Source organism: Staurois parvus, unplaced genomic scaffold, assembly GCF_062004578.1.
Source record: "Staurois parvus isolate SC_StPar_1 unplaced genomic scaffold, SC_StPar_1.0 ptg001138l, whole genome shotgun sequence".
NCBI classification, from domain to species: Eukaryota; Metazoa; Chordata; class Amphibia; order Anura; family Ranidae; genus Staurois; species Staurois parvus.
The window spans coordinates 427,882-438,110 of NW_028318934.1; positions in this window are offsets into that span (position 1 = coordinate 427,882).

Consider the following 10,229-nt stretch of genomic DNA (forward strand, 5'->3'; position numbering starts at 1 on the left):
AAAGGGGTCAGTGTGGGAGATGAGAGGGGTCAGTGTGGGAGATGAGAGGGGTCAGTACGGGAGATGAGAGGGGTCAGTGTGGGAGATGAGAGGGGTCCATGTGGGAGATGAGCGGGGGTGCTGCGGGAGATGAAAGGGGTCAGTACGGGAGATGAGAGGGGTTAGTGGGGGAGATGAGAGGGGTCAGTATGGGAGATGAGAGGGGTCAGTGCGGGAGATGGACTAGTCACTAAGGACTAAAGATCACCTCCCCCTTGCAACAGAGAAGAGAAGGAGGTGTTCCTCAGTCTTGTCCTAGGGTGACTACAATGCTTCTCCATCAGTGCAGTGAGTGAGCGTTGTCACCCAAGGACAGGAGGTGTGTTACTGCCAGGATCACTAAATAAGAATAAAAGAAAACTCTTTGTGAAAACTAATGCAGCCACATCTGTGCCTTATTGAAGAGTTAAGCTGCCTGTGGATGGTGCCAAGTCAGCAAGTGACCAAACAGTCCAGACAGACTGGGTCTGAGGAGGTATGACAGTGCATTTGAAGCAGAGCAATGACGTTTTTTTGGTTGGGTTTCGGGATGCCATGTGTGGCAGGCTGTGGGTACCGCCGTAACTTCGGGATTTGTCAGAATCCTCCCCTGATTGGCTGCCTGTCTTGAAGTCCAATAATTGACATGAAATAGTGGCATCCCTGGGTCCCCTATGCCGGGTTCATTATCTATGCACTTTGCATGCAGGATGCGGGGGATGGGCTGTTCTTGGATCACAGCTCTGGGAACCCTCCCATTGATGAAGACCGATTCCCACAATCCACATTTTGAAGGATTTCAGCGAGGGAGCGGAGTTGGAGTTGTGCTTTAAGCCTGCCCGCCAGAGCCGTCTATCACCAAATCTCAAATCCCAGGCAGGTACGCAGATGGAGGTCATCATCGTGTCAAGTCAGCGTTCCCTCACCGCTGTCCCCTTCCGATGAAATATTTGGGGCCCCCCCACCCCCCGGGGGATGGAGAGACGTTAACGAGGGTGTTTATTAATCAGAGGGGGGAACGTTCATCATCCCAGCCTGACGTGTGAATGTGCCACTCCTGACTGCAAGGCGGCAGATTGATTGAGAACGCGGCTGATGGATGGCAGCGCCGCGCCAGACGTATGCCGCATTCTTTCTTTTCCCTCTCCTGCCGCCGTTAGTCTGGCCGCGAGGGGTTAATCCGATCCGCGCAGTTTAGAGCGCAATATTTTATCCGTAATCGCTACTTCTTGTAATAAATGATACATCGGATGCAGATAGACGGCGGATTGAAGGAGACTGTGCCGAGACCCGCTGGGTTTGTCTTTGAAAATGTTAGGTGCCTGGCTGGATCCAGTGCTTTGTGGGAAACAAGCATGCAGCCAGTGAAGTCTGATGAGACGTTGTTTTGTCCTCTTAAATATCGGAGTTAATGCGCTTAAAACTCTGCCACTTTGAGCCCCGGGTTCACATTGGCGCGGTGCGGAATTTGCAGTGTTTTCTGTGTGAATTCTGCACCGCATCAGAATCGCACCCCATTCCTGTGTATGCTAACAACACCCCGAAATCGGTCCACAAAATGCGGTGCGATGTACAGAATCGGATCACATAGGTGTGAATACCCATGCGATCCGATTCTAGTGCGGAGCCAAAAAAGGGTCCTGCGTGTTTTTGGTGGGGTGCGATTAGAGCCATATATAATATACGACTCGGAACGCAGCGCACAGAATTCGCAATTGATTTTCAGGGACTGCGGCGAGGTTCCTGTGTGAGTCGCATGCAATATGCCACGCCGCATATGTGTGAACCCACCCACATGGAAGAAAAATATATTTTAAATATATTTTTTAAATATTCTTCCCAAATATATTGACACATATTTGAAATACTACAATTTTGGCCGTATTCAATATATTTAAAAAAATATATATACAGTCAGGTCCATAAATATTGGGACATGGACACAATTCTAACATTTTTGGCTCTATACACCACAATGGATTTGAAATGAAACGAACAAGATGTGCTTTAACTGCAGACTGTCAGCTTTAATTTGAGGGTATTTACATCCAAATCAGGTGAACGGTGTAGGAATTACAACAGTTTGCATATGTGCCTCCCACTTGCTAAGGGACCAAAAGTAATGGGACAGAATAATAATCATAAATCAAACTTTCACTTTTTAATACTTGGTTGCAAATCCTTTGCAGTCAATGACGGCCTGAAGTGTGGAACGCATAGACATCAGCAGACGCTGGGTGTCATCCCTGGTGATGCTCTGCCAGGCCTTTACTGCAACTGTCTTCAGTTCCTGCTTGTTCTTGGGGTATTTTCTCTTCAGTTTTGTCTTCAGCAAGTGAAATGCTCAATCGGATTCAGGTCAGGTGATTGGCCATTGCAGAACATTCCACTTCTTTGGTGTCTTTTGCAGTCTGCTTTGGGTCATTGTCCATCTGCACTGTGAAGCGTCCAATGAGTTGTGAAGCATTTGGCTGAATATGAGCCGATAATATTCCCGAAACACTTCACAATTCATCCGGCTGCTTCTGTCAGCAGTCACATCATCAATAAATACAAGAGAAGCAGTTCCATTGGCAGCCATACATGCCCACGCCATGACACTACCACCACCATGATCACTGATGAGGTGGTATGCTGAGGACCATGAGCAGTTCCTTCTCCATCCTCTTCTCTTCCCATCACTCTGGTACAAGTTGATGTCGGTCTCATCTGTCCATAGGATGTTGTTCCAGAACTGTGAAGGCTTTTTTACATGTCGTTTGGCAAACTCTAATCTGGCCTTCCTGTGTTTGAGGCTCATCAATGGTTTCCATCTTGTGGTGAACCCTCTGTAGTCACTCTGGTGAAGTCTTCTCCTGATTGGTGACTTTGACACACATACACCTACCTCCCGGAGAGTGTTCTTGATCCGGCCAACTGTTGTGAAGGGTGTTTTCTTCACCAGGGAAAGAATTCTTCGCTCATCCACCGCAGTTGTTTTCCGTGGTCTTCCGGGTCTTTTGGTGTTGCTGAGCTCACCGGTGCGTTCCTTCTTTTTAAGAATGTTCCAAACAGTTGTTTTGGCCACGCCTAATGTTTTTGCTATCTCTCTGATGGGTTTGTTTTGTTTTTTCAGCCTAATGATGGCTTGCTTCACTGATAGTGACAGCTCTTTGGATCTCATCTTGAGAGTTGACAGCAACAGATTCCAAATGCAAATAGCACACTTGAAATGAACTCTGGACCTTTTATCTGCTCATTGTAATTGGGATAATGAGGAAATAACACACACCTGGCCATGGAACAGCTGAGAAGCCAATTGTCCCATTACTTTTGGTCCCTTAATAAGTGGGAGGCACATATGCAAACTGTTGTAATTCCTACACCGTTCACCTGATTTGGATGTAAATACCCTCAAATTAAAGCTGACAGTCTGCAGTTAAAGCACATCTTGTTTGTTTCATTTCAAATCCATTGTGGTGTATAGAGCCAAAAATGTTAGAATTGTGTCGATGTCCCAATATTTATGGACCTGACTGTATATATATACAGTGAGGAACAGAAGTATTTGAACAACCTGCGATTTTGCAAGTTCTCCCACTTAGAAATCATGGAGGGGTCTGAAATTCACATTGTAGGTCCATTCCCACTCTGAGAGACAGAATTTAAAAAAAATTCAGGAGATCACATTGTAGGGGATTCCCACTCTGAGGACAGAATTCAGGAGATCACATTGTATGATTTGTAAAGAATGTATTTGTCTCGCACTGCTGAACAGAAGTATTTGAACCCCTGAGAAACAGCAAGAATTCTGGCTCTCAAAGACCTGTTACTGCGCCTTTAAAAAGTCCACCTCTGAGTGGAGTACTCATTCATCTCACTTAGTAGCTCCTGTCTGAGCTCTTTAAAGACACCTGTCCACCCCACAGTCAGTCAGACGCCAACTACTACCATGGGCAAGACCAAAGAGCTGTCAAAAGACACCAGAGACAAAATTGTGGTCCTCTACAAGGCTGGAAAGGGCTACGGGGCAATTGCCAAGCAGCTTGGTGAAAATAGATCAACTGTTGGAGCAATTGTTAGAAAATGGAAGAGGCTAAAGACGACTGTCAGTCTCCCTCGGACTGGGGCTCCATGCAAGATGTCCCCTCGTGGGGTATCACTGATGAGAAGAAAGGTGAGGAATCAGCCCAGAACTACAAGGGAGGAGCTGGTCAATGACATGAGGACAGCTGGGACCACAGTTTCACAGGTCACTGTCGGTAGAACACTACGCCGTCATGGTTTCCAATCATGCATTGCACGGAAGGTTCCCCGGCTCCAGTCATCACATGTCCAGGCCTGTCTGAAGGTTCCCCTGCTCCAGTCATCACATGTCCAGGCCCGTCTGAAGGTTCCCCGGCTCCAGTCATCACATGTCCAGGCCCGTCTGAAGGTTCCCCTGCTCCAGTCATCACATGTCCAGGCCCGTCTGAAGGTTCCCCTGCTCCAGTCATCACATGTCCAGGCCCGTCTGAAGGTTCCCCTGCTCCAGTCATCACATGTCCAGGCCCGTCTGAAGGTTCCCCTGCTCCAGTCATCACATGTCCAGGCCCGTCTGAAGGTTCCCCTGCTCAAGTCATCACATGTCCAGGCCCGTCTGAAGGTTCCCCTGCTCCAGTCATCACATGTCCAGGCCCGTCTGAAGGTTCCCCTGCTCCAGTCATCACATGTCCAGGCCCGTCTGAAGGTTCCCAATGACCATCTTGATGATCCAGAGGAGGCATGGGAGAAAGTCATGTGGTCAGATGAGACCAAAGTAGAACTTTTTGGTCTAAACTTCACTTGTTGTGTTTGGAGGAAAAAGAAGGATGAGCTGCATCCCAAGAACACCATCCCTACTGTGAAGCATGGGGGTGGTAACATCATGCTTTGGGGGTGCTTTTCTGCGAAGGAGACAGGACGACTGCACTGTATTAAGGAGAGGATGAATGGGGCCATTTATTGTGAGATTTTGAGCAACAACCTCCTTCCCTCAGTCAGAGCATTGAAGGCGGGTCGTGGCTGGGTCTTCCAACATGACAACGACCCGAAGCACACAGCCAGGAGAACCAAGGAGTGGCTCCGTAAGAAGCATATCAAGGTTCTGGAGTGGCCTAGCCAGTCTCCACACCTAAATCCAATAGAACATCTTTGGAGGGAGCTGAAACTCCGTGTTGCTCAGCGACAGCCCTGAAACCTGACAGATCTAGAGGAGATCGGTGTGGAGGAGTCGGCCAAAATCCCTGTTGCAGTGCAAACCTGGCCAAGGACCACAGGAAACGTCTGACCTCTGTAATTGCAGACAAAGGCTTCTGTACCAAATATTAACACGGATCTTCTCAGGGGTTCAAATACTTCTGTTCAGCCGTGCGAGACAAATACATTCTTTACAAATCATACAATGTGATCTCCTGAATTCTGTCCTCAGAGTGGGAATCCCCTGCAATGTGAATGTCAGACCCTCCATGATGGAGAAGTGGGAGAACTTGCAGAATGTCAGGGGGTTCAAATACTTCTGTTCCTCACTGTATATATATATATATATATTTATTTATTTATTCTTTGCATGTTGAAATGCATTTTTATATAATACAAAATATATGAAAAATATTTCTACAAATATATTTTTTGAAAGTATATTCTTCAGATTTTTTTTAACATGTAAAAAAAGTCATTTTAACATATATTTTTACGTATATTTGTAAATGCGTTCCAAAAATGTAGATTTGTATTTTTAAAGACCTACAGTATATTTGAAATGGATTTTTAAAAATATTTTTCATAGATTTTGTAATAAAAATGCATTTCAACATACAGTATATATATATATATTTATCTCTCTCTATATATATTTTTTTTTTTATTGAAATATATTTTGAAATATGTTGAATATGGCCAAAATTTTAGTTTTTCAAATATATGTCAATATATTTGGGAAGAATTTCAAATATATTTTCTTCCATGTGGGTTGGCAGAAGGCGGCAGTGCCTGGGATGTTTTCATGTATGTAAAAAGGATAAAATGTAGTCATGTAGTCAGGCTGATGTGCGCTCCGGTGATGGTTCTGTGGCATTTACCATGACGGGTTTGCTGACAGCAGTAGACCGTGCCTGCATCACGTGTTAAAATCCCCTCTTGTGGCCTCCATCGAAGGCGGCTGGCAGGGTGACAACCTGGGAACAAAATTGTGAGACAGAGACAAAGCGTTGTCACCCTATAACAGGAAGTTCCTGAACATGGACCCTCGTGGCAGGATCACCAGGCATTATTTCAATAAAATCTGCCAATCCAAAAATATGTAAAATGAGTTTTAAAATGGCATGGATATAATCAGGGGCAGACTGACAACTCATGGGGCCCCCGGGGCAATAGGGGATCATGGGGCCCCTGTGTCCTCATTCACACTCAAACCACACCCAAAAAAGCCAATGAAAGATACTAGGGGCATCTCATGGGGCCCCCTACTGACCCTGGGCCCTCAGGCAGTGCCCGAGAGCCCAAATGGTCAGACCGCCCCTGGACATGTTACGGATCATGAGATTTTTGGGTTTTACGTGGCCCTGTAGGAGCCAAACAGAAGTCTTCATTCATTGTGGCCCGGTGTGTGTCAGCCGACGTCCACGGCTCACCACGGCGGGAGCTCTCCATTGCCGAGTAATAGATCGCCTGAAGTCATGCACTCGCTTTTGCCTGCGAGCTCAGCCTGAGGGGTTATCGAATGTGAAACCGGAACTTTTTTTTTTTTTTGGCATGCTCTACTTGAGAAAGTTTGTCTTTAGAATTTTTTTTTTTTGTACTTTTCACAAAACTTTGCGTTTTTATCCCCTTTAAGGAAAGTTGGAGTCCGTTCCCAAGGGAAGCGCGTCAGCCTCCAGTGCCATCCGATCCTCGCGCGCTCTGCCCAGCTCTGACCGGTTTGAGGTCATAGTTCCGGGTGGAATCGAAGTGCCGGCATTGACTCCCTGAGAATCGATCGCCGTCTCCCCTGCGCCCCCTAGACGCGGCGTCTCCTCCGTGGCCCCCGATATATTAACCGCTTCCTAAAACGGGGCACGCGGTGTGAGAATGACTCCGCTATCGATCCCGCCGGGAGCGCGGGGCACTATTTTTTCCCTTCCCGATGAGCGTGCCGACATAACCTGCAGACCTGCTAATTATCTTCCTAAATAGACTGTGCCATTAAAACCGCAGGGAAAGAGAGTCGCAGAGAGGAGCTCGGCTTTCCGAGTGCGTCCCCTGGAGCCTTCACGAGTGACAGTCTCTTTGTTTTGGACGGGGACAAGGTCAGATTGGGGAGATAAGAAACTTTATTGGAGAGCGGCACCTGCAGAGCGCACGAGGGCCCTCGCCGATCAAAGTGTATTCTGGATGAAGCGTCTGTAGGGCCTCAAAGACGCCGTCACGTTCAACGCTGCCCTTGAAGATGACAGAGAGGATCAGTGCCAATCAAGATGTTGTAGACGCTCCTTTAGATGATGTCGGGGGTTCCGGTGCCAGTATGTCCCGGGCAGGTCTGCAAAACAGTGAGGAATAGGAAAATGAGGGGTTACATTACATAAGGGAGGGTTTTTTTTGGGGGGGGTTAGTTTTGGGGTTACAGGGTGGTTGAGTGTTAGGGTTACAGAATGGGTTAGTGTTGGGGCTGCAGGGAGGGTTATTGTTGGGGTTACAGAATGGGATAGTGTTGGGGTTACAGGGAGGGTTGGTGTTGGGGTTACAGGATAGGGTAGCGTTGGGGTTGCAAGATGGGTCAGTGTTGGGGTTACAGGGAGGATTAGTGTTGGGATTACAGGGAGGGATAGTGTTGGGGTTACAGGGAGGGTCAGTGTTGGGGTTACAGGGAGGGTCAGTGTTGAGGTTACAGGGAGGGTTAGTGTTGGGATTACAGGGAGGGATAGTGTTGGGGTTACAGGAAGGCTTAGAGTTGTGGTTCTAAGAAGGGTTAGTGTTGGGGTTCCAGGGAGAGTCAGTGTTGGGGTTGCAGGGAGAGTCAGTGTTAGGGTTGCAGGGAGAGTCAGTGTTGGGGTTACAGGAAGGGTTAGTATTGGGGTTGCCGGGAGAGTCAGTGTTGGTGTTACAGGAAGCGTTAGTGTTGGGGTTACAGGGAAGGTTGGTGTTGGGGTTACAGGAAGGGTTAGTGTTGGGGTTACAGGGAAGATTAGTGTTGGGGTTCCAAGAAGGATTAGTGTTGGGGTTACAGGGAGGGTTAGTGTTACAGGGAGGGTTAGTGTTGGGGTTACAGGGAGGGTTAGTGTTGGGGTTACAGGGAGGGTTGGTGTTGGGGTTACAGGGAGGGTTAGTGTTGGGGTTACAGGAAGGGTTAGTGTTGGGGTTACAGGGAGGGTTAGTGTTGGGGTTACAGGGAGGGTTAGTGTTGGGGTTACAGTAAGGGATAGTGTTGGAGTTCCAAGAAGGATCAGTTTTGAGGTTACAGGGAAGGTTGGTGTTGGGGTCACAGGAATGGTTAGTGTTGGAGATCCAGGATAGGTTATAGGAAGGATTAGTGTTGGGGTTACAGGGAGGGTTAGTGTTGGGGTTACAGGGAGGGTTAGTGTTGGGGTTACAGGGAGGGTTAGTGTTGGGGTTACAGGGAGGGTTGGTGTTGGGGTTACAGGGAGGGTTAGTGTTGGGGTTACAGGGAGGGTTAGTGTTGGAGTTCCAAGAAGGATCAGTTTTGAGGTTACAGGGAAGGTTGGTGTTGGGGTCACAGGAATGGTTAGTGTTGGAGATCCAGGATAGGTTATAGGAAGGGATAGTGTAATATTTATAGGAAGGATCAGTGTTGGGGTTACAGGGAAGGTTGGTGTTGGGGTCACAGGAATGGTTAGTTTTGGGGTTACAGGATAGGTTATAGGAAGGGATAGTGTAATATTTATAGGAAGGGATAGTGTTGGGGTTACATGAAATGGTAAGTATTGGGGATACTGGATAGATTAGTGTTGGGGTTGTAGGGAGGGCTACTGTTGGGGTTACAGAATGGGTTAGTGTTGGGGTCATAGGAAGGATCAGTGTTGGGGTTACATGAAAGGTTAATATTTTAGGGTTTCAGTGACGGCCAAGCTGGCCATACACTATAGATTTTGATTGTTTCTCAGTACATTCAGCGACATCACGGATAAATGTCAGAAGCGCTTCAACATTTAGTTTGATTTTAGCATCACGTTAATCATCCAAAATGTGTTCAAGCGACAAAACTCTTCCCTTTCAAAATGTCTGATTACTGCAGTCAAAGCACAAACAGCCAATCAGTTCCTGTGCTGACATTAGGCTTGCTGATAGGAGGAGAGAGCGGAGTGACAGAGAGATGAGCTCATCACTGCTCCGCTTCTCCTTTCACTGTCCAATCACAGGCTGGGGGCGGGTCCATAATGAGTTGAATGATGCTTGCCATCCGACCGAGGACATCTAGTGGAAAAAGACGAGTACTGCAGGGGATATCTCTGGATCGAAGGTGACTATTGCAGCATAAAATCGATGTTTTATACTGAGCGGTCTATTTGTTTTTACCTCGTTATATACGGCTGCAGTTCTTCCTAAACACTGGTAGCATTTCCGCGGCACCCCAGGTGAACCTAGAATTCTCCCATTGGCAAACGCTCGCCCACCTGTCGTTCAGGGAGAGAGACATCCCCCCACCTATATCCGCCCTGAGCCACCCAATCCGTCTCATGATCAGTCAGCAGCGGCGATGTTTGTTGTTGTTAAATCATCTTCCACAATAAGTCCCCCCCGTCAATTATTCTCAGAGATGGATAAGCGGGTGACACCATCAGACCCCCGATCGTCGAAATCTTGAGGTTGTATCATTGTTCGCCGTTCCAATCCATCACCCCCGTCCTTCCTCCGCCGCGTTTCTTGTCTGCGCGCAGGTCGCCGGTCTCGGGTTCAGGGATAGGTCCACTTGTTGTTTGTCGTTTCCCCATTGTTCTGCCCAGCAAGGAGTGGAGGAGGGGGCGTTCAGAATTGTTCTGATTGCGGCACTTGAAGAAAATAAGGAGCGCTCATTGTGCACCGCGAACTGAAAACCGCCTCCAGCTTTGTTTATACAAACCGATTGCCGGGATGAAGAGGAGCTGAATCAGAGGGAGAACAAAGGAGGAAGAGGACCGGACGAAGAGCTGCCAATGGGAAAGGAGGTCGAAGGATCCGCATCGGGGTGTAAGGACTGCCTAACCTTCAATAAAGAGGGGGGGGGGACAAATCGGATATAA